Raw genomic sequence first — 25,206 nt, 5'->3', positions numbered from 1 at the left:
ATTTATGAAATTATGAAACAATTATACATATTATTTATTTTATCTTATTTAAAATGGCCAGAAGTCTTCATGTTGCCTTTATTAACAGGGCAAACAATAACAATAATAATAAGAAGAAGAAAATAAGGGTTCGTAAGTTTCTGAGAGAATTACGAACAGTTTTAGGTTTTCTTTATTGTTCCCTGCTAAATGCATTTGTTCTAAGAACTTTTTTTTCTCTAATCAGTCTCAAAAAGTGATCTTCTGCAACAGTTCCTCTGGGTTCGTCGTGGGTTTGGAGACCTCCAGGTGCCGCCTCCTGTCTCCAGGAGGAGGGAGTGCGCAAGAGATCTCGCCAAATCGACCGCAGCGGGCAACCCTGCTCACGAGCGGCACAGTCGGTGGGCGCTCGCATAGGAAGCAGCACGAACACCCCCCTCTCTTGCGCGGAGATGGAGACACCCGACTGACCTCCCTTCCTTCCACAGCAGACGAACCTCCTCCTTCTCTCCAGATTCCGAAGATGTTCGATTGGCGAGCCCGATGGACTCGAACCATGTGCCGAGATGGGCTAGGGTAGAGGCAACGACCTTAACTGTCAACCGCGCTGTCATAGATGCGAGAAAGAACCAGCAGGTCCCGAGAAACCTTAGCAGGTGAGTGAGCTGAAGTTGTGGGTCGAACACTTTTATAAAGCCCTATTGATTCCTCTCTCACTCCAGAAATAGCTGGAAATCTCCTCGTGTTCCTCGCACACTGTTTGATTACATATGGGATGGGATTCAACATTGCGTTGGAGTATCATTTGGGAGAAACGAAATGAATCCAAATGAAAGAATATCTCGGAAAAAAGTTATTCACTTTGCCAAATAGCCTCTCACTGCGATTATTTTCTACTTTATTTTTAAAATCACATTCTAATTTAATGTCAATGTTTTAATTTTGAATGCTTACACTACTCTCAAGCAACATCAGTTATTGTTTTTGACGATAGTTGACTATGTCCCATTTTCCCGACATTTCCCCTATTTTAAAATCCATACGATTTTACTCTCTAATAGGAATTACTCTTATTTTTTCTATCACATTTTGATATAATGTCTATGTTTTAATTTTCAACGCTTACATTATTTTCAAACAAAAGTTATTTTTTTCGGTGATTTCTGGTAACGTCCCATATCTTCATAACTTTTCCCCTTTTTTAAAATTCTTCGGACTTTACTCTAACACTAGAATTTTGTTCTAGGATTTACTCTCTTACAATTATTTTTTATCACATTCTTGTATAATTTCCATGTTTTAATTTTCAATGTTTGCGCTACTTTCAAACAACATTTATTCTTTCGACGATTTTTGGTAATGTTCCTTATCTCCAGCTTTTCCCCTGTTTTAAAATCCCTACGATTTTGCTCTTTAAGATGATTTACTCTTAATTCTTTATCACATTTTCAATATAATGCCCATGTTTTAATTTTCAACACTTGCACTAATTTAAACATTTGCATTACATTTTAAACAAAAATACTTTTTCCAATGATTATTGATAATGTTAAATATCTTCAACTTTTCCCACGATTCTATAATCCAACGGATTTTAGTCTCTGCTAGGATTCCCTCTTATTTTTTTTATCACATTCTAATATGATCTCCATGTTTTCATTTTCCATATTTGTACTACTTTGAAACAACAAAAGTTATTCTTTCGACGATTGTTGTAATGTCCCATATCTCCAACTTTTCCCCCGTTTAAAAATCTGTAGGATTTTACTCTCTAATAGAATTTACTCTTATTTTTTTTTGTCTTATTATAATATAACTCCATGATTTCGATAATACCCAAACCGTCATAAATTCATGTTTTTCGTAAATGTTATTACTTTTTCTGATTGTTTAGTCTCGTTTTATTTTAAATAGATGCCACATCATGATAAAGTTTGGCACGCAATGACCGAAAAACGGTTTCTACTCTAACAAAACACAAACAAAGCAAACATTTAAGAAATCTCGTTATTTCTGTTCTATCATTTCTGTTTGATATGTGATTATTCACGCATTCATCCATTCATTTTTCATCTCTTAAAACGTTTTTCATTCTCAACGCCTTATCGTATTGTGTTGCTCTCTCTACTATAAAATTTGATGACGTCTTCTATTTTGGGAATGTGTTGTATCTTTTCAATTTGGATTCAATATAATACATGTGATATTTAAGGATTAACCATCGTTCCTATATCCAATTATAAGGCTTATGAATGACTTAAGTTTAAATTTTGTTAATAAAATTGACCATAGGTGTTCGGGTATCATAGTCAAGAGGTTAAAAAAAATTGAGTCTTTATTTTTTCATATGCTGAAGTGCATATTAAGGATGGAAAATAGCCATTAAATAAAATTTCAAAAGTCATAAAATCTTTAAAAAATGTTAAAATTTTAAAAATTAAGCAAAAATTATAATTAATTTTTTCATATTTTATTACCAAAAAGATTGTCAGCTATAATCCGCAAAAAATATCTCCCTATTTTTATTTGCTCACTTAATATTTGATCTTTGATATTGTTGACAGCTGTATATATATATATATATATATATATATATATATATATATATATATATATATATATATATATATATATATATATATATATATATATATATATATATATATATATATATATATATATATATATATGTATATATATGTATATATATATATATATATATATATATATATATATATATATATATGTATATATATATATGTATATATATATATATATATATATATATATATATATATATATATATATATATATATATATATATATATATATATAATATAATATAATTCTTTTCAAAATAATATCTGATGATGTTAACTATATTTTAAAATAGTCCACTGGTATCTTACTTTTATGTAAAATTTGGAAACTTTTTTCTTGATTGTGCAAGCATGTATTTACAAAATTTTGCCTAAATGGATCATCTGTGATATCTATTTCATTGTATTGAGAGTTTAAGCATTATTATTGCAATTATTTTTACCAGTTATTTTAAATATAGTTTGATTCTAGAGCTAAATCAAAATCAACTTAATATTTGTAATAATATTATTAACTTAATATATTAAATTATTATTGAGGAATAAAAAATTTATTCAAAAGATTATTTTTAATTTTATGCAAAAGGAGAATTTAAAATGTTACTATAATTCAATTTATTTTTTTTTACCAAAAAATTAAAAATTGAACAAAGAATCTTGCTGAAAACTTTTTTTGCAGAACAACAATGATATATTAAAACTATTTGTTCAAAAATTAAGAAGCATTGACAAATGTAACTTTTTAAGCGTTTTGTTTAATTTTTAATAAACAAAGAGAAAATTAGATTAAAAAAAATAAAACATTTAGTTAAAAATTTGAAGAAAATTTCGGTCTGAACATCGTAGCTATTGTATTTAAGATTCATTCGCCTATTTTTATATTATTTTAATATACATAATATAACTATAGCAACGGAAACGTGCACAGAGAAAACCAGTTTAATATCATTACAACGCTCATGAGTAAAATTACGCTGTCAAAAGCAACAAAGTTATAAAAATGCTTAAAATATTTTTAAGGATTTATTAAAAGCGAAGAAAAATTGATAAAGAAATAAAAATTTGAAATTGAAAGTGATTTAAATTTTTTTTTTTGTCTCTAATATGCTCCGAAATCATTGAGGGAAAAATTATAAGATTTTGATACATTTTTTAAACTCAAATCCAATAAAAATTTTGAAATTTTTTTAGTGAACATCTGTTACTCAAAAGTAACCACTCGCCAAATTTAGTAACTCAAGGATTGTGGTTTTCTCTCTTGAGTATTTTCAACGACTGTTTCATTGTGAATGTCTCATTATGTACTAAGAGACAGTTACAAGTAGGGATTGCAATACCGGACCAAAATTTCAATACCGGTATTCGGTATTTTTTAAATCTTAATACCGGGATACCGGTTTTAATACCGATATTAGAAATTTTAGAAAAAGAAAGAAAATACAGGTGTTTCTTTGTTTTATTTACCAGTTTTGTTAGAGAGCGTAAATATCACAAAAAATAATTTGTAACTTATAAATTATAACAGTATATAATCACAAAAAAGTAAAGAAACATCTTATTTATTTAAATCACAAAAAAAGTGTAAATATCACTATTCAGTCTGTGGAACTATTACAAATTTTTGAAATGTGATCTAAAAAAACAATGCATCAATTGTACTGTCATTAAGCCTGAAAAGTAATTTTGTATAAAAATTACCAGCTGTCGAAAACGCTCTTTTGGCATCTACGCTAGATGGTGGTACTGTTAGCAATGCGCGATATACTTTTTCCAAGTTTTTACCTCTAAATCCCTCATCTTCAAATAAATCGATTTCTCGTCGGAGGGTTTTGGTTATAACTGATTTCTGTATTTTACTTTGTTTCGTTGAATTTTTTTTTAATCGCTAATTCTAATTTTTGTTCAAGAGACAATTCCTTTTCACTATCGACAGTAGTGACATCATAATCTTCGATAATTGAACCGAATTCTTCTGAATGTGGATAGGTTTGTGGGTAAAAAAATTGTAAGGAAATTTACTCTAAACTTAATCAGATTTGAATTGGTTATTTTCTTTTCTTTTTCATTTTAAAAATCATTATAATTATGTAAATGCCGTAAGACATTTCCTATTTCGGAATGCCTATCTTCTGTGCAATTTTTCAATGTAATATATATTTCTTCAGATAGTGATGTATCCTGTTCTTTCAGTGACTGCAACATGAAATTTATGGTTGCATTAGCTAATAAATTAGAATCTCTCCGACATAATGCCTCAATAGTCAGTTTTATTGGAAGTAGAGCTGATATAGTTCTGGATATTAAGTCGAATTCACTATCTGAAAAATTAATTTATAGGTTTAAGTCGATTATTGCTTTTTGGATTGGATTTCTCAGTTTCAAAAATCGTTCCATCATTAGGAGTAAACTGTTCCAACGTGTTTTAGAATCTAATATTAACATATATTCTGTTTTATTTTCAGTTAGTATATATTTTAGTAATATATCCTTTTTATAGGGGAACGTTTAAATATCTTAACAATTTTTCGAGCTTTATAAATTATAGGAAGCAATTCTTCATAGGTTAATATTTCATCCTCATTAGCAATATCTTCTTCAACAATTACATTGTCATTATCTTCATTGTCAATATCACTCTCACTCTTACTCTTTTCAAAGTTGGAATCCGAAGTTTCTATATCCACAGTATTTGGATTCTTCTGTTCTTTATGTTTTTGGTATAATACATCTATTACTCCTACTTGAATACCATGTGCATAGCACAACTGCTGATTTGCACCAATCAACTTTCCAACTTTTTTCATAATTGTTGCCCCATCAGTCATTATGGATACAATATTTTCTTTCAGGGGATAATCTATGTTTCGCTAATTCAGATTTAAGCTATTAAAAAAGCCAATAATTAGTTAATTAATTTCGCCCCTTAGGGAGACATAAAAACAAAAACGTATACTATTTTGCTATGTCCGCGATCCCTGAACATATAGTGGAGACAATTTTAAAAATTTCTAGTAAATACCGAAAAACCGGTATTTAAACTTGTGAATACCGGTATTACAAAATTGTACAAATGACTCAAAATACCGGTATTCGGTATCCCGGTATACCGGTATTGCAATCCCTAGTTACAAGCCTATAAACAGTATTTAAATATATAATAAACTATCATAAAAGTATATGACATTAAAACGCAGGTTTGGAGAATTCTCAAATTGCTTATATATAACAGTATTTTATATTTGAATATTATATTTAGTTTAGTTCATTTTAATTACCGTCCCATTGAAAAGCAACCCTAGGGCTATTTTGGGACGGCTCTCGCAATTTTGAACTACGGTCAAATAAAGAGGACAACACCTGAGCTGGCACTGCCCTCTCCACACCACACCAACGGGAGGAAGTTTGGCTCTGACGAATTTAACGTGCAATAGACCCCCTTACACGAAGGTTCTTCTACGGAACCTGAAACCCTACGGCTCATGAGCCGAGACCTTACCACCAGGCCACCGCGGCCCATTTGAATATTATAGAAAAGCATATTATAATCTTACATTTTATTTTTACATACAAAGTAAGTAAAAAGAAAGTACTGTAACTGTCAAAAAAAAAAAAAAAATTCTACCTCAGATTTTAAATGAATGTTTCAATTTTTCTCCATATCGGAAAAATTATGTAAAATTGTTATAATGTTTGTCTTTTTATAAATACGGTAACTCAAAAACGCGACAGAAAAGAAATTTGAAATTTTGTATGTGATCGATACATAAAAATTTGAACAAACTTCGAAAATTTGAAGTTTTTCTCCTTTTTTATTTTTATGAAAATATGATAACTCAAAAACAAGATGTTCCAGATATATAATCTTTGGCATATATTTTTGTCGCCAAAATTTTAAATCCGCATTAAATTTGGACGAATCAGAGTGTTGATTGATTGTTTGTCTTTGAGACGATGAACATGGTTTCACAGAAACACAATCACAATTGTGTAATGAATTTTAATGCTTGATCTTCACACCACAGTTGCAGTTCTGGTTAAATTTGAAAAAAAAAAAAAAAAAAAAAATGACTACGATTAGACCTTGAACAAAGGAAAGAGTTAAAGTTTCAAAATGCATTATCTTCTATATACAATACAGGCCGAAGTCGCGCAAGAATGTGCATTGCTATTATCTATGCATATGTTATCTATTTAGATAACATTTCACCTCGTTATTTTTAATATAAGGTGATTTTTTCCTCCTTGCTGGCAAGGAGGAAAAAATCCTATTGCTGGCAACTAGGATATTTTTACATTGATTAGACAGATCAACCTCTTTTACTTCATTGCATTTTCAACATTTTTTTTCTTTAGAGGTTATTAATAATTTCATTTGTCAAGAATATCCTTTAACTTTTTCTAGGGCTGTGGGAAGTATGCTTCCCACCAAATTTATCAATCTTTGTATGAATTTATGTAGGTTGGCATAAGTTCGGACAAATTTTTTTAGATAGAAACAGATGCTTTATTTATTTATTTTACACAAAATGATGTGTCTTGATTTGTTACTTAATTATTAATTTACCAAATTAATTAATTAATCAAATTAAATTTATCTAATAAGCTAAATGAATCCCTTTTCTTATTCTAATTTCAAGCCTAAAAATATTTTAACTTAATATGACTACCAAAAAATGGCCCTTTAAAGGGTTAAAATATTTACTTTCACCTTCATTGAAGTTTGTGTAAATAAATTACTATGCATTTGTATAATACTTTATAAATAATAAAAATTATATTGGTAAAAGTTATTTCTATAATATGAACGGTAAATTCTAAATTCCATATCTCTATTCAATATATAGTAGTAAGTCACTATAGTTTTTTTAAGAAAATAATTTTCACCAACCAAAATAAATATTTTGAACACGATCATTTTTAAATGCGTATTTCTATGCTTTTATTTATCAACCATTTGCATTAGTGCTAATAATTTATTTAGTCAATAAATATTCCATTTATAGACTAAACAAGTTTAGCCATTCTAAAGATATTCCATTATCTTTATTAGAAAATTGGAAAATATTTTCATTTTTATTAAAACATATATACTTTTCTATGTATATATAAAATAAAAAAATTATTTTAAATATATAAATTTTTAAAAAAATGTCTTTCAAATCAGTAAGTATGGTTTTCGTCATTAAAAATATTTTTATAAATTGAGAAGATAATATTTTCAATTTATAATAGCTAAATGTCACGAAAATGTCTTAAAATAGTTTATTTTTCTCTTTTATATTAATATTATATTTATATTTTTTCGATGTATATTTTATATCTAGAAATGGAATATTGAAAGAGTAAAATTAATACTTCTCTGTTAGTCTGTTAACCGGATAATTAACTTATATTCAATTCGTTTTGCATTGAAATATTTGGTCATACCCAGTTAACAGGTTAAAAGAGGAATAAACTAATTTTGAAACTTATCATACTTATTAATAGAACATTTTTCACCATTTGTTTTCAAATAACGACGACTTATAATTTTGAAAACTTTATATAAAACCAGTAAAAATGAGTGCGATTTGTAAATCAGTCTGCATATTCAATGCCATTTCTTCTTGAATAATTTAGCCACTTGTAATTAAAATTAAATATTTAGCGAAGTATATATATATATAATATAATATAATACTTTCTGTATAATATTTAATTTTCTTTAGAGCTCAAACTTCATGCAGGCAATATGATTGAATATGAATTATCCGCCTTCGGCGATCATCTATTCTGTCCCCATTTTAATAGTTTTGATTTGGTTACTCCAACCAAACTTTGATGAATTGCTTCCCATCACTACAGAATAAAAATTTGTTTCAAAAATATTCTAGCAAAATAAGCACAAAGCATGCTGAATGTTTATCTACGTTTACAGTGTTATTGAATTAACTGGCGAAACGTTGTAATTGTTGAGTCAGGAGGCTGTAGTACCTAAGTTTTATTTTGTGATATATCTAGAAACTGGGGAGGAGGGGTAGTGGAGGACAGCAAATCATTGGTGATTTATTAAGGAATTATGAGCTTCCGTATAAAATAAAAACTGGGGAAATAGATACAATTGTTTGGGTTGGGTCGTAATTTTTCAATAAATAGACAATAGACAGTGAAGTGTTGTTTTTGAGATTACTTTCGGAAATTTGTGTGGTTGGTGCACAGCTGATCATTACTATATACATAATATAATGTTACAAACCTATAATGTTGCTTCCCAGCAGTCATTGGAAAGACCGTTATCCGAACAGCTCTTTTGGGTGCTCATTGGGTGCCAGTAATCTCAGAGCTTGGCGAAGAATTTGGCGACAAAACTGATATTACTGAAAACTTCGAGAATTTTATCGATTCATCCAATAGGAACCAAGATACACCAGATTGGTCCAGAACCTTCTCTGTCCGCCTCACGGGAACTATAAAAAGACAGCAGTCTCAAGCTGCAGTCAGTCGGAGTTTTGTATAGAGTCGTCGAAAGGATAATGAAGCAATGGCAGAATAGTCCAGCGAAGAATAAGTTTTGTGTGGAGCTCAAGCGATTGCTGAACTGAGCTGTGTGCCGAGTTCTGACGTTTATTATAGAAGAAGCATCGTGTCGTGTGTGGAGTAGCCAATTGTGTATTAGTGAGTCGGCAGTTGGATACAGCTAAAACGAGGAGACAGTGGAGAATTGCAGACGTTTGGATAGTCCGTAGAGCAACGTGAATTCCCTCCTTCTACTGAATTATGTCTGGCCGCATTGTGTATTGTAGTCGTTATTGCAACTGATTACAACTTGTGGACTACTGTTTGTTGTAGTGTGCTGCTGTGTGTTGTTTGTCTTCGTCTCGGCTATATATATTTGTCGTCTTTGTGTTAGTGTCTTCGTGTTCAATAAACATCGTCGTTTTTTTCTACTAAAGGACTGTTTATTTCATCGACCAACAAATCGTTAAAAGAACCTAAGAGGAAGGACGGAAGTAGTTGAGCAACAAACAAGGCGCTGTGATTTTTTTTTAACTTCGTTTATTTCTTTTCCTGGAGGCACAAGCAGCACGGACAAGGCAAGTCTGTTCCCAACGCGGCAAAAAGGCAAAAGAAGGTAAAAGAGGGAGAAATTAATTATCTCTTGTCTTATATACCATGAGATTCCGATGGGGATTTCTTACACATGTCGATTTTGATAAGGGAAACAGAGGGATATTTTAGAAGAATTTGTTTAGATCAGCAATATTTTATCCCTTCACTTGGAGCGTGGGAACCGCTGACGAAATCACCAAGTTTCAGTTGAATTAATTAAGTAGAAAAAGTAGAATGGGATCAGGAAATAAGTGCATATTTTAGAATGAAGTTAATATGGGCTGAATTACGATGAAACTTTGGAAATTAATTAAATTGCAATTAGAGTTGAAAATGACATTATATATAATATCGAAATTTATTAATTTGTTTTAGCTTTTTTATCATCATTATTCCCGTAAATGTTATAGCACAAAAATGATTTTTACAATTTTAAAATTAAAAAAAAAGTTTTCAAGGAAATACATTTTATTGCAGTGCAATTTTTTCTTAATTTTTGTAAATTAAAAAAAAAAATAGTTTTTGACTGATTTTTATTAGTAAATTTTATTTTTGTGATGAAGTATAAATATTGTCATTGTTTCCTCAATCACTTTCATTTTTTTTTCTAATTTAGAAACTTAATTTAAGAAAGAAAAATTCTATTAATTATTTGAATAGTTTATTTAAGGAAACAGAAAGTGAAATTACTTTACTGCAAAAGACAACATGCAATTTAAAAAGTTTATTTAGAAGCGTATGCATTTAGTTTCACATGATGTCATGAGATTCGACTGCTTTAGGTAAACGGCCCATTTGTTGAAAAAATTATGAACATCAAATTGTGCTTAACATCTTTAATTTTAAATGATGTATACCTAATATTCTCGGTGAACCGACCGGTGTTTCATTTAACTAGGAATACCACGCAATCGAGATTAAACACATTGAAATAAAATATTGTTTAAATTCATTTTTGAACGTTATTCTAGCAACTTTCTCGTTAATTGCTACTTGAAAGTTTTATGTTGTTTTGTAGTTCCAAAAAAAAAAAAAAAAATGTGTTACTGAATAATTTTAAAATTATCCAAGTTTTGCCATTTTTTAATTTTTTTTTTTTTTTTAAATTTCAGTTGTGCATTTTTTATACGCAATATATTAAAATCACGCTTCAGAAAGTGGACCCATTCTGCAGTTTCAACTTGTTGTACTTTACTACTTAACCAGGTTAAAAATATGAATTTGGATGAAAATTCGCATTATTTTTTTGCAGTTTTAAAAAATAGGCACGTTTCTGTTTCCAGTGATATTTTTATTTTGTCTCTGTGTCAATTAGAAGCCAAGTTATAGCAAACTATTGACATTTAATTGATGTTTATTTGTAAACGTTTAAAATTTTAAATGCATTTTCTGAGGAATGAGTTTTTTTTTTTTTTCATAATTCTGCAGCGCGAGTATCGCCATATCTCAAAAAATATTCAAGATATCTTAATGATATTTATAATTAGTGCTCTTCATGTTATGCAGAATGTAACAACTATGGCGTTGATGTTCAATGCTCTAGAAAGGAATTTATAATTGTTTGATGTAAATATTATTGAAAAAAAGTTCAGAATTTCTTAGATAATTTCATATATTACACACAAATATTTTGTTTTTTAATGCTATTCTTAGAATAAAGTGAGCTTCACTCTATAAGATATGTAATGTTGCAAAGAAAAAATGAAAAACTAGAACAATTTTTTTCTGTAGAATAATACTAGTTTTTGTAAATAAGTGCTAAAGTTTACATCAAAATAGGCTTTTTCTTGAAAAGCCGTAAATATATTCAAATAATTACACTTTAATTCCTTATTTTATACTTATGTTAATAAATATCATATAAACATTATTTATTTTTGAAAAATCCCCTAATAACCTAGTCGGATACCTTAAAACTTCTCATATAAAGATTAAATTAAATGTAAAAAAATGGTTTTTAAAGTTAGGAGGAAACACGAAGGCTCCGAAATTTGCAATGACTAAATTCCTAAAAGGCTTAATACAACTCTGACTACCAGGCAAATTTAGTAATTTTATCCAACGTTTAATAATAATGTCCCATTGTTTGCTTTGTGAATGTTTGGAACGATTTTTTTATACATGTCAAATGATACAATTGGCTGATCATAAAGCCTATCAACATCATGTAAAAATTAACAAGGATAAAATAAAGTGCTTTATTGATCGATTCTCTAATTAATGCAAATCCTATCGATGTAAAGCTGGAATCGATTACAGGAAACGCTCTTTACGATTCTGTCTTTCGGCCGTGGTAAATCTTTTAATGAAAGGAAGATTAAATAGTTTGTTTATCTGCTTTTAGACTAACTAATTAACATTTGAAACCAGCTTTTGGTGAGAAGTATTTCGGGTACTTCTAAAAATTAAATTGAAATAATTTTTTTTTTAAATCGAAATGTTATATTATTTATTTTCTAAGGATAATAAATATTTTTTGAAGTTGATTGAATAGGTTTATGTTTTGGTTTACTGGGAACATTTATTAACTCTTTCGCTTACTCTTAAGTATATTGAATTATAAAATTTTTAATATTTAAATCTGAAATTAAGTGAAAGTATTGAGTAATATAGAGCACAACTATCATTTAGAAAGACTTTAATATCTCAGATCCTCTTTATGGTATTGATATCTGGAAGACAAAGCTTCGCTCGGCAGTTTTTTTGTAAAATTTTATTTCTTGGGAGAAATATTTAGATAGGATTCACATACTGATTACATATGAATATTTTTAGGTCTTATCTACATATGAACTGGTCATTTAAGTAAATAAATCTCGAATATATTTAGTTTAACATGTTATTCGAAACAATCAACTATATTACAATATTCACTTTACAGTTTAATTATCATTACTTATATTTGTGAACTTACATTCAATTTTGCCATGCAGAAATATGACATTGTCAGCATGAGAGCAGATAGAAAAAAGGCTCCAATAGTTAGTTATTAAAAAATGTTTCTTGTGTAAAATCGCTTTGTTTCAGGAAAGACACCTATATAGATAAACTTAAAAAGCAAACATATTAAATATTAAAAATATTAATATAAATACATAATTAAAAAACTAAAGCAAAAAGGACGCCTCGAAACTGCAATACATGCGTCATTCATATGATTCGGATCATTATACTGCATTGCCAGGCAGCGGTGGCCTGGTGGTAAGGTCTCGGCTTCGGAACCGGAGGATTTCAGGTTCGAGACCCGATTCCACCGAAGAACCGTCGTGTAAGGGGGTCAGTTGCATGTTAAATCCGTCCTGACCAAACGTCCTCCCGCTGGTGTGGTGTGGTGTGGAGAGGGGGGTGCCGGCTCAGGTGTCGTCCTCGTCATCTGACCGCGGTTCAGAATGACGAGGTCCATCCCAAAATAGCCATAGTGTTGCTTCAAACGGGACGTTAATATAACTAAACTAAACTATACTGCATTGCCCACACTTCGGAGCTCTTACTTTAAGAGTTAGTAACAAAAAATATTTTTGAGTGTGTAAAATCAGGTTTTTTCTAGAAAGACACCTAAATAGATAAACTTAAAAAGCAAAACCATATTTAAATATAAAATTTGGTCCAAATCGTTAGAGCCGTTTCCGAGATACACGAAATATATATATATATATATATATATATATATACAAGAATTGCTCGTTTCAAGTTATAAGATAGAGATTGAAACAGCAATAAATGACCGAAACAGGATCATCAATTAATTAGAATTAGAAAATTTGTAGGTCTAGAGTAAATTCAGTAAGTGAAGTTAGGTTATTTGTATGATTTTTTGTTAGAAAATATTCCGAAATCAGATATTACAGCAACAGGTACTTTTTGATTAAACTGTTTTTAATGTATTCAAATTTTATGTAAAAATATGATAAATGAAATATAGAACATATAATATATTTTAATAGAATTTAAAAAACTATTCTTGCATTCCAAAACAACACAAATTCAGATATTTCTGTTTGTAAAAAAAAAAAAAAGTGTTTTTCATGTATTATGATTTTTGTTGCAGTATTAAAAAATTTTTTTTTTAAATTTTAATTATTTATTTTTATGTTATTAATTTATAATTAAAAATACGTTCGTGCGTTTATTATTTACGAATGTATTATAATTATAATGAAATTATGAAATAATTTTTTTCTTAAATTTCTATCAGGGAAGTCACTTATTTGGAATCAGAATACAGTTAACTTAATTTATTCAACGATAACTAGTTCTAGAAATTTTATATAGTATATTGTCATTAGTTTCCATTTCCCAGTTTTACAAAATTCCGAGTTAAATTATGGTAAACTGCAGCAATTTTCGAATTGAATTAACTTAGGTTTTTGCACTTCTTGCGTTTTCTTAATTTAACTTTTTTCTTTAATTGCTCTTTTTATTCCTTATCTCATAATTGGCAAATTATCCAAATGTGTTTTGGAATGCAAATGATTCGTGATATTTTTTATTTAAAGTGAGAAGTACAAAAAATATAAACTCTTAAATCAGGGAATATTTAATAAGTTCTTGAAACTGCATATTACTTAACATATTGAGTTATAATCATGGATAAAGAATATTTTCATCAACTTTTATGACAAATTTTTTACAAGACATGCAATAACTTTTTGGTGGTGTGTTCTCTAACATTTTTTTTGTAGTTTTCTCCACCATTTTTAATTTTTGAAAATTACCTCTGAATTACTTTATTAGTGAAATAATTTCCCGAGAACGAATTTAAAAACTATTCTTACAAGCACTACGTACAAAAGTACGTACTACTACTACGTAGTTTTCTCCACCATTTTTAATTTTCGAAAATTACCTCTGAATTACTTTATTAGCGAAATAATTTCCCGAGAACAAATATAAAAATTATTCTTACAAGCACTACGTACAAAAGTACGTACTACTACGTAGTTTTCTCCGCCATTTTTAATTTTCGAAAATTACCTCTGAATTACTTTATTAGCGAAATAATTTCACGAGAACGAATATAAAAATTATTCTTACAAGCACTACGTACAAAAGTACGTACTACTACGTAGTTTTCTCCACCATTTTTAATTTTTGAAAATTACCTCTGAATTACTTTATTAGCGAAATAATTTCCCGAGAACGAATATAAAAATTATTCTTACAAGCACTACGTACAAAAGTACGTACTACTACGTAGTTTTCTGCACCATTTTTAATTTTTGAAAATTACCTCTGAATTACTTTATTAGCGAAATAATTTCCCGAGAATGAATATAAAAATTATTCTTACAAGCACTACTTAAAAAAGTACGTACTACTACGTAGTTTTCTCCACCATTTTTAATTTTTGAAAATTACCTCTGAATTACTTTATTAGCGAAATAATTTCCCGAGAACGAATATAAAAATTATTCTTACAAGCACTACGTACAAAAAGATTCTATTTAATATTCAGCCAATCGTACATCCTCCTTCACAGAAATTTCAAATAATATTTGTTCGTTTGTAATCGAAAGTAAGCAATATTTTTGGATTGTATTTCTAACATAAAAATATATTTGCGGAAGGAAATATTTCTATGCATAATATTTTTATGAAGGAAACAAGATATTCTGTTTGGCATTGTAGCATTCTTCCAAGAAAATAAAAATTGATGTTTCCTTCCTATCTGATTTCATTTTCCCAATAAGCCACATTCTTGAAATTGAAATATTTAAATTTTTAGAAAAACATTGAATCGGATATAGAATGTAAAATAGTTTATGCTGGCAATTTATAATAATTTCAAGTATATGAATACATTCGTAACCATATCAGAGCTAATATATTGGAGGTAGCTTAATGATCAACGTCATGATAGTGGAAGATAGGAAATTGAGGTTGATACGCCACGAAGGAAACGACTATGTTCATCAATAAGACCCAATTACTCTCTAGAAGGCATGTGCCGTCATTGGAGTAGAGGTAACTTCACCGTAGTACACTATTATGGCCGTAAAAAAACGAACCTGCCTACTTACTGAACAACTTCTCATTCATGAACTCCTGTTTCTTTTCTGGAAGGGATTCGTTGTACTTATTGGAGAGCTAAGAACTGATATTTAAGACATTGACTGCCGTGCTGAATTTCTTATAATGTAGTTTATATAGGCCCTCCTGTCATCATTCAAGGGTAAGGGTGTCAATCTGCTTAATATTTCGTTTGCAGAATTCCATTAGATAAGCCATGGAACATATGAATTGCACACCATTCCATCTTGTGCTCATCTAACTGGTTACATAACTCAGTGTTATAGGTGCTGGGGGAGCAGGATGGTTTATGTTATGCATCATTGTTGATGTACTTATCTAATATTAGATGGAAAGAGAAAATATTACTTCTTAAAAGATTACCAAATCATCGTATTCTGCACAAGGAGTGTAGAAAGTTCCCTGTGTCGTATATATGTATAGGAAATACAACGTCACTGATTATGTGAAAGCTACTTATAACAAGTTTATAGCAGATGAACAGGAGAATCTGAATTTTCTCATTAAAAAAAATTCCCTCATTTTATCGATGCTATCTTCCTAATGCCTGAAACCAGCATCTTTAAATGATATCCACTTCACGGCACTTTGTGAATACCAAGACAGGTTTTCCATAAATGTTTAAGGAAATGTTTGACTAATAGGATTTTTCTTGTAGCTTAATTCCTAATATACAATACAAATATAAGATTCTGGAGCATATTTTTCTGATTATGTATAATATGTTTCTTCTTACAATGAAACTTGACAAGTGGTTCATGCTGGGCAGGGTCTTAGAACAGTTTTTCCAATATTTGTGTAAGTTTCTGGAGCTCGTTCTACTGAATATGTTACCGGATGTTTCTCCTATCATGCAGCGAGACATATCGTTCATTTTGAATGGGATTTTAGGACAGTTTCCCCAATGGGTATGCAAGTGTCTGGAATATACTATATTGAACGTGTTACACAGCGTTTCTTTGTCCATATACATGAATGTATAATACAGCATACAATATACATCATCAACTTGATTTTTGTACTCATGTAGAACCATTGTTGACACAAAGTATCCTTAACATACTTTTTTATCAATGTATTATAATGATCTCTTGATTGTAATATTTGGACCTATTTAAAATCTGGATTCTTCTACTTGGTATTCCATTTAGATTAATTTGTTTTTTCCTCCTTTCTTCTTAAGCAGCTTAAGAAAGATTTTACTTCTAATTTTCTTCCCTACTGTAAAAGATAATTTGATTCTAAAATTTAAGTCACATTGTCACTTGATGTATGTTACGTGAGGGTGAATTAGTTCGTTAATGAAGGAAATGATCAATAGCCATTCGAGAAAATGGAACATATGCATCAAATGTGCACCCATTAACAAATAATGAATGGAGGGGGAGGGGCAGAAATATTGCACCGTAAGTTATTATAGAATCATCTTGTCCCTACTACAAGTATAGGGAATTCTTGATGAGGTACATATTATGTACAATAAAACCCCAATATCTGAATGATCGCTAATTTTGTTCGATCTATTTGTGAAATAGATATTGTGAGAAGAATATTGCAAATGGATAAGTATAACTGATTTTTCTCTTATAAAAAATTCTCCTATTTTGTCAGTATGGCATTTTCAAAGAAAAAATCCAACATTTCTGTTTGAAGTCCACTTTACTGGACTTCATAAACGCTAAGAACTATTTTCTATAAATATTTAATGTGGTGATTGTTTAATAGAATTTTTCCTGTTCCCCGAATGCTTATTGTACAATGTATATAAATTTCTGAAGCATATTATTTTGAATATATTTCAAGACACTCCTCCTACCATGCTGACTTGATATATTTTGCATATTGGACAGAGATTTGACACAATTTTTACAGTATGAGCGCAGGCTTCTGGAATACATTCTACTGAATGTTTCAGGTATCGTCATACATCTTGACATGAAGTGCACGTGGAAGGCACCTTTGTACAGTTTTTCCAATGTGTAAGAAAGCCTTGGGAACACATTTTTCTCTAGTTTCAAAAGCAAACGGACAATATCTTTAACAGGAAACTTTGGAAATAAGTCAGGCAGATTCCAAGAATTCGATTACATATCCGCATTTAAAGAACTTAAATCTATTGAAATTCAGCAGATGTATAAATATTTTGGTCACTGAGGCACTAATAAAATCCATTGCAGAAGTCGTCACGCGAATCTCGTTTGATACGGAAATGATGACACTACACTAAGACTTTCCTAAACGATTCCAAGGGCCTGCTTTCGTCGGTGTGGGTTGACGCTACATGAGGAGATTAAGTATTTTTGTGATGTCAATGGCAATCTGCCATATATCTGTTACTTCAATCTTTTTTTCCCTCACGATGATCAACTTGAAGCAGCGAAACGCTTCTTTTTTTTTTAATGCAATTTTATTTAATCTCACTTGTTTCTTGTTTGCTAAATGGAATTTTTAAATTTATTTTTCACTTACTTTATAATGTACAACAGTTTTCAAAGTTTGTACGATTGCAAATTCTTGATGACAGAACACGATTTTAAGATTTTCCAAGATTTATTTATCAGTTGATTGTTTAATTAAATATAATTTAAATTAAATATTAGTAGTGCTATCTGATCAAAGTTTACGTTCAATACTTTATAATATTGATAGACTTTAAACTAGGGATTATAAATTTAAAATAAATAAATAAATAAATTATATGAACTTTTTGGTACATGAAAAAAATGTATTACAGAAGGATTTTTTTCTTTTTAAATTTCGCTATCAGTGTGAATAGATTGTGATCATAAGTTATGCAAATTATTCGTATTTATAAAGACGGAAGTTTTCAATTGATTTAACACTTAATTTCTTAACGTAACGTCTTGAAATTTCGCACGCTTGCGTATTTTTGATGACAATATGCTATTTTAGTATCTTCAAATCTTTATTAAGAATTTTATTCTATTAAATTTAATTAAATTTCGGTTCTGTCCAAGTAGCTCGATGTAGAAGCGAATATCAAAAAGATCTGAGAAATCTATTATCTTAGAGTATGAGTGATATCATTACTAAATTATTTGTTTATAAATATGAAACAAGGTGAACAAAAATATGTGATAAATACTTCAAAAGCGATTGTGACACCATTTCAATTGCTCACAAAAATGCCGTAAAATTAGGATATATTTTCAAATTTAGAATATTAATTTCATACATATATTATGAAATTAATTATTAATGAAGCTCCTTATACAACTGTATTAAGGAGCTTCATTAATGAAACCATATTATTATGTTTTATACATATTTTTTTATTTTACTAAATTATTTAACAAAGTCATTTAATGTTTTTTAAAAAAAATATTTTCTAATTAAGTTTTTTTTTTCATGGAAGAAGTTAATATCTTCGAAGTATTTTTAAACATATATATATAACTTGATTTGTTTCATGTTTCAAAGATATAATTTTCTTTATTTGAATTTTCATTTCAATGTGAGAGGTTCAGGCTTGTGAAAAATAAATCTCACAATCGATTTTCCATTTATTTCCTGATTTGGTAGAGTTTGGATATTTCATACACCTGTATGTTTTTGAACGCAATACACTGTTTTAATGTTTTCAGAACTTAATTGTTAGTTAATCGATTTAGTTAAATTTTGGTTCTGCTCTATTAGCGATAAAGGTAATAAATCCGGGAAAAAAAGGATTACAAGATCACATAATGTTTGTAGTGACACATTTAGTATTTTTAAGTATAAAATAATAATATAATGATTAAAAAATATAAACAATCTTATATAAGCGTACAAAAAAAAAACTAAACTAATTTTTTAATCCATATTATAAGAATAAAAACATATGCAAGCGGGAAACATTCAATATTGTATTTTCAGAAGATTAAACTATAGTGAATAATTTAAAAAAACACCTTTAATATTAAAAATTAAAATATATTACGAATATGATTATAACTTTAACTAAGATTAATTTCTCTTTTATTTTGTCTTTCAAAATTTTGATGTGAAAATCAGTATTTTCTCTTGAGAACATTAACAACGGCGTATTTTAAATCAGATTTTAGTTTTATCACTTCGATATTAAAAGACCAGCCACTTTTGAGGACCAGTTGGTTCGCCGATATCTTGATTCTGTTTAATATCATTTAAGATTATTATGCACAACTTGATGTTCATGACTCCCACAACGAACCATTTCTAAGCATCAAAGTATTATAGACATTATAGCCGTTTATTTTAATAGCCTTACACTTATTCTATTTATTATGTACATGACTCTGCTGGAGGGAGTCGAATCCTATGACATCTCAGTTATGCTAAAAACTTAGGTTCTTAGGTAATTTATTTCAAATAGTATTCGTTTGCGATAATATAATTCCATTTTCTGATTCCTCCTCTTAATTCCATAAAAAATAAATAGAATATTTCTCCTTCAAAAATGGGTGAAAATTATGATGTTAAATATTTGAAAAAACAAACAAACATTGGAAGTGGTTTGAATCTTATTGAAACAATGTAATCTATTGATGAAAATTAACTCTAAACTTTTTTTTTGAATTCAAATATCAATAAGAATTTGCACGACCATTAAGACAGTGTTTTTAAATGTTTGTTGGTATTTTTGGTTGATAATTTTTTGCAATAATATTTTTGGAGTTATAATAGAAAAATGACAAAATCACACTTAATAATTAATCAAATGTAATCCTTTTCAAAATTTCACAAACAAAATAATTCATTACAAGATGCACATTCCTATTCTCCAGAGAATATTTGTGTCTAAATTAATGACTGTTCAACGAATAGTCGATTCTGTGGAATGTCAAGACGTGTGCACAAATATATTGTCCATTATTATTAATAGAGATCTTTGGTGACCAAATGGTTCGGGAAGGTTATAGGTTCCCACATAATTTCAGTTAAATCGTTTAGATATAACTTAATGTCAGTGATTCTGCGAAAATGTCAGATATTAACACCTTGTTATATTAATATAATTAATGTCTTTATATATTTTCTATTCATTGTGCCCATGAACTTTTCTAATCAATGACAATTCTATGACAACATAGAACTAATAAAAAGGTAAATGTCCATTTCATTTATTTTCTAACTTTCGTAGTATTGTAATTTCATTTTAACATTCGTTTTGTAAACTACACAGATATTAAAGATAATATTTTTTACATGAATTTTCCTGATGGAAAAAAATCAAGCAATTATATATTTTATGAAACTGTGAGGAAGGTTTGAATTTCAAGGTAACATCGCAATTTATGATTGAAAATTAAGCAAAAATAATTTCAAAATTCAGAAAAATTTTGCACGAATATCAAATTAATATCTTTGGAAAGATAATTTTTTGAATTTTAGATGACTTTTGAGCTATAATGTTTTAGGAAAATATGGTGAAAAAGATTAACATTTTAATTAATTTTTGGTTAGAGCTTACTTAATCTTTCAATTTGAGTTTTCGCCAATGTCAGACGACAATGAGCTCATAAAAGAGTTTTTTCCAAGCATTTATGAACGTCCTCGTGTAAGTAAAATTTTATTTTCATCTTCCGCGGAAAAAAATGTTGAAAACATGATTAAAATATTTTTTTTAAAGATTTCATTAAAAATAGAAACTTAATTCACAGTTAAAACATTGGTATTGCTGAAAAGTTTACTGTAGAACTTTAAGATGATGTAAGAATCAGTTTTGTGTTATATTGTTTTTGGAAAATATGGTGGAAAAAAATCAAAATTTCGTATAATTTTTAGTTAATTAAAATTCTAATAAAAATTTCAAAAAACTAGCTTCTTGGTGCACATTTTCACCTCCAACGCATATATGTACCAGATTAAATATCTTAAGCTTTAATGATCTGGCCTGTACTGTGCCAATACACACATGTTCATTTTTATTGTTAGCAGAGATACTAACACAATTATTGCTTAATGAACTTAAAAAATGATGTTTTCAACACACTGACTAAACTGAATAAAAAAAATTTGTAATACTACTTAGCATGTAATATTAATATTAATTAAAGTCTTGTTTCCATTTAAAACAGTCAATTTTGTCACGCAATGGTGTAAAGGGTTCTGTGTTTACTGCCATTAAATTAAATGCCGTCTGCATGTGTTTATCCAAATTATGACATATATAATTTGACAGGTCAAAACATGTTTTGATAATTATCACAATAACTAAAAGGATTGGCTCATTTGTCTGGCTGAAGGTCGGCACGCAATTGTAAACTCGTACTATTTTGTAAACTCGCATTTCTGTTCCATAACTTGTCTGCGTATAGTTGTGGTAGAATAAGGTTTGACTCTCGGTTTGGTCTGGATGAACTTCCTAAAGTAAGTTCATGATCTTTTCGTTCTATTCGTTTCGAAAAACGCTATGGATGTTCTTTGTATCTAATAAATTACAAGAAACCTGGTTTTCTCGCATACGCTCGTATAATTGTACTTGTGATTTATTAACCATATACCACTGATGAACAATAGTTACGAAAAAGCCTGTTAGTATGCGATCGCTGGCGATTTTTTGAGCGATAAATCGCTGAGACGTAATTAATATAAAATTATCAGAAAGCGAATATGCACTTTAGTAACTTTTTTTTACTTGCCGATTGAAACCAAATTTTAATATAGAATTGAAATTGAAATCAGAAATACCGCATGTCCTATTTTTGAGAATTAATCCTATTTACGAGAATTACTCCTATTTACGAGAATTAATCCTATTTACTTATCCTATTTACGAGAATTACTCCTATTTACGAGAATTAATCCTATTTACTTATCCTATTTTTGAGAATTAATCCTATTTACTTACCCTATTTTTGAGAATTAATCCTATTTACTTATCCTATTTTTGAGAATTGATCCTATTTACTTATCCTATTTTTGACAATTACAATATTTCCTCTCTAAACAGGGCCGCGGTGGCCTGGTGGTAAGGTCTCGGCTCGTGAGCCGTAGAGTTTCAGGTTCGAGACCCAATTTCACCAAAGAACCGCCGTGTAAGGGGGTCTATTGCGCGTTAAATCTGTCAAGGTCAAACGTCCTCCAGTTGGTGTGGTGTGGAGAGGGGCATGCCAGCTCAGGTCTCGTTCTCGTCATCTGACTGAGTTTCAAAATTGCGAGGTTCGTCCCAAAATATCCCTAGTGTTGCTTTACAACGGGACGTTAATATAACTAAACTAAACTACTCCTTGTACATTTCTCAACCAGGAAGTAAATACAAAAGATAAAAAATCTTATTATTTCAAGTTATTGATATAAATAAATTTTAAATGTTAAGTCGCAAAATTAATTAATATATTTTGATTCTTCGTAAATACAGTTCAGAAATATAAAAGAATATCAAGAATATATATAGTATCCATTTTAATCGAATCCCAAAAGTTAATTTGTAAATCGTTTCGAATGGACTTCCATTTTCAATTAGAAAAATGATAAAATGGCATAAATAATTGTGTTTTATATTGTTTGAGTCAATAAATATTCCTCTAAAAAGTTTTAAATCCTTCACTTTTTTACAATCTTGTAGTCCTTGAACTTATATTAAGAAAACATTCTTGTTCAATTGACATTTTAAAGAAAGAAAAAAAAAAAAATACGACTCTTCTATGACTAAATCGTACTTAATTAATGTTGACTGGTTAGGAATTATTTTAGTTATTTTAGGTTATTTCATTGATCGTTGGGAAGAACATCTGTCAATCAATTGTGGATACTCGAGGCAGCTGTTTAACGCCGAAAAATTGCAAAATTCCAAGTTTCATAACTTGGTTGGTTTTACACAAAAGAGTAGAGCTTTTCTTGTTAAAAATTTTTATGTTTTAAAAATATTTAAAGGATCTCGGAATTGTATAGAAAAAGCCTTAGATTCCTTACTTTTTTTCGAAACTACATTGTAGTGTCAAGAGATTAACATATGAACGTTATTTTTTTCTGATTCAAAAATAATCTGTGATTTAAGAAATGGATTAAGATTACTGATTATATTTTGTTCTAAGAACCTCTAAAATTAATGAGTTATTGAATAAGTGCTTAAGTCAAAATAAAATTAATTCACTACATGTGAAACATCAAAATTACTAGAGGTTATTTGACATTTCTATAAGGATCTGCATAAATACATAATGTAATAATATACAAATAAAAATATATTCCTTTGGATTATTTAATTACATTTTTGAGCTCTTACCTGCGCTTTTCAGTAACGATATTCATATGTGAACGAGCGAACGACAATCAGATAGACTTCCCATAGATGTATTTCTTCCCAAATGTGGTAGAAAACAATAATTTGGTTGCTAAAATCGTCTACCTAATTCTATTCTTCCACGTTGTTGTCTTTTTAAGTATCTTATTTGCCGATATATATATAATTCCAAACTGGTATATTTGAAATAAAGAAATTCCAAAACTTGTATATTCGTCACAGTTCGTTATGTTTGATACTTTGTAAGCAAAAACGTAAATATAATGATAAATATCAGAGAAAGAAATAAAATTTATTTGTTTCATTGACTTTGATATATTGATAGATTTTTCATTGTATACTTTCCACTCCGTCAAGCTTTACTCTCACGCAAAAATATTTATTCTGCGAATATAAATCTGAGCCCAAAGCTTTACTTGAAAATGACGTTAATAGCTATATTGATGCAAAAAATATTTCATGATATTATTTTTTAGAAATATATTTAAAGCAAGATCCTTTTTAATACTACTTTTAGTATGAATTATTTTCAAAATTATTTCAACTTAATTTCTAAATTCCTAATAAAAAATTTCACTTCTTTTTTCTAAAACTGGAAAAAATGGCAATTTTTTGTTTTTGTTTTGGCTAAATTATGGAAGATTGATTTTATAAAAATTTTATATTTTAGGAAATTATCAGTCCAGAATTAATTGACCAATCAACGTCACCGAACTTTTATGTTTCCTTCATTTACATTTTTGAGATAAAAAAAAAATTAAAAACACGAATATGTTTATCTTCTTGTAGGGGATGAGACTCATTATAACTTAATTATGAGGTAGATGAAAATAATAGACGAGTTTCAAGAACATTTATTTAAGTATTTTCTAAGATCCACATTTCACTAGAGAAAACAAACACGAACACGAAAACACACGACACTCACTTGAATACAATCTAATAATGACTCCCGAGAAGGATCATTAGAAATATAACTTGTTGTTAATAAAGTAACGCCATCTGTTGTATCAAAAGAGAAAGTAGTAGAGTTATGTAACTGTTACATTTTTAAATAATCCATTTCTATTTAATAACTTGTTTCATTAAAATTTTACATTATATGAAAAGGATCTTAAATATTATTTTTGTTGTGAACATTCCTTTTTTCTCGACTTAGATAACGCCTACAGCATTAATATGACATACGAGTAAGTTAAAATATATTGTTTACTTGAAATCTATGTAAGAAGAAATATTAAAACATAAACTCTTGCAATTTAATCCGATTTTGAAAGGTTC

At 28.9% G+C, this 25,206-nt stretch overlaps 1 protein-coding gene across 1 annotated transcript in view; it reads left to right on the top strand.

Moving 5' to 3' along the window:
• Nucleotides 1–355: 355 nt before the first annotated feature.
• LOC129962640 (calcium-activated potassium channel slowpoke-like) overlaps nucleotides 356–25,206 on the top strand; it is a 288,136-nt gene continuing 263,285 nt past the window's right edge. The window contains exon 1 of the mRNA XM_056076504.1: nucleotides 356–635. The gene's annotated coding sequence lies outside the window, so the exon portion shown is untranslated. The remainder of the gene's footprint in view (nucleotides 636–25,206) is intronic.

This window comes from Argiope bruennichi, chromosome 3 (genome assembly GCF_947563725.1).
Source record: "Argiope bruennichi chromosome 3, qqArgBrue1.1, whole genome shotgun sequence".
Classification (NCBI taxonomy): Eukaryota; Metazoa; Arthropoda; class Arachnida; order Araneae; family Araneidae; genus Argiope; species Argiope bruennichi.
This window is presented reverse-complemented; position numbering and strand designations above follow the sequence as displayed.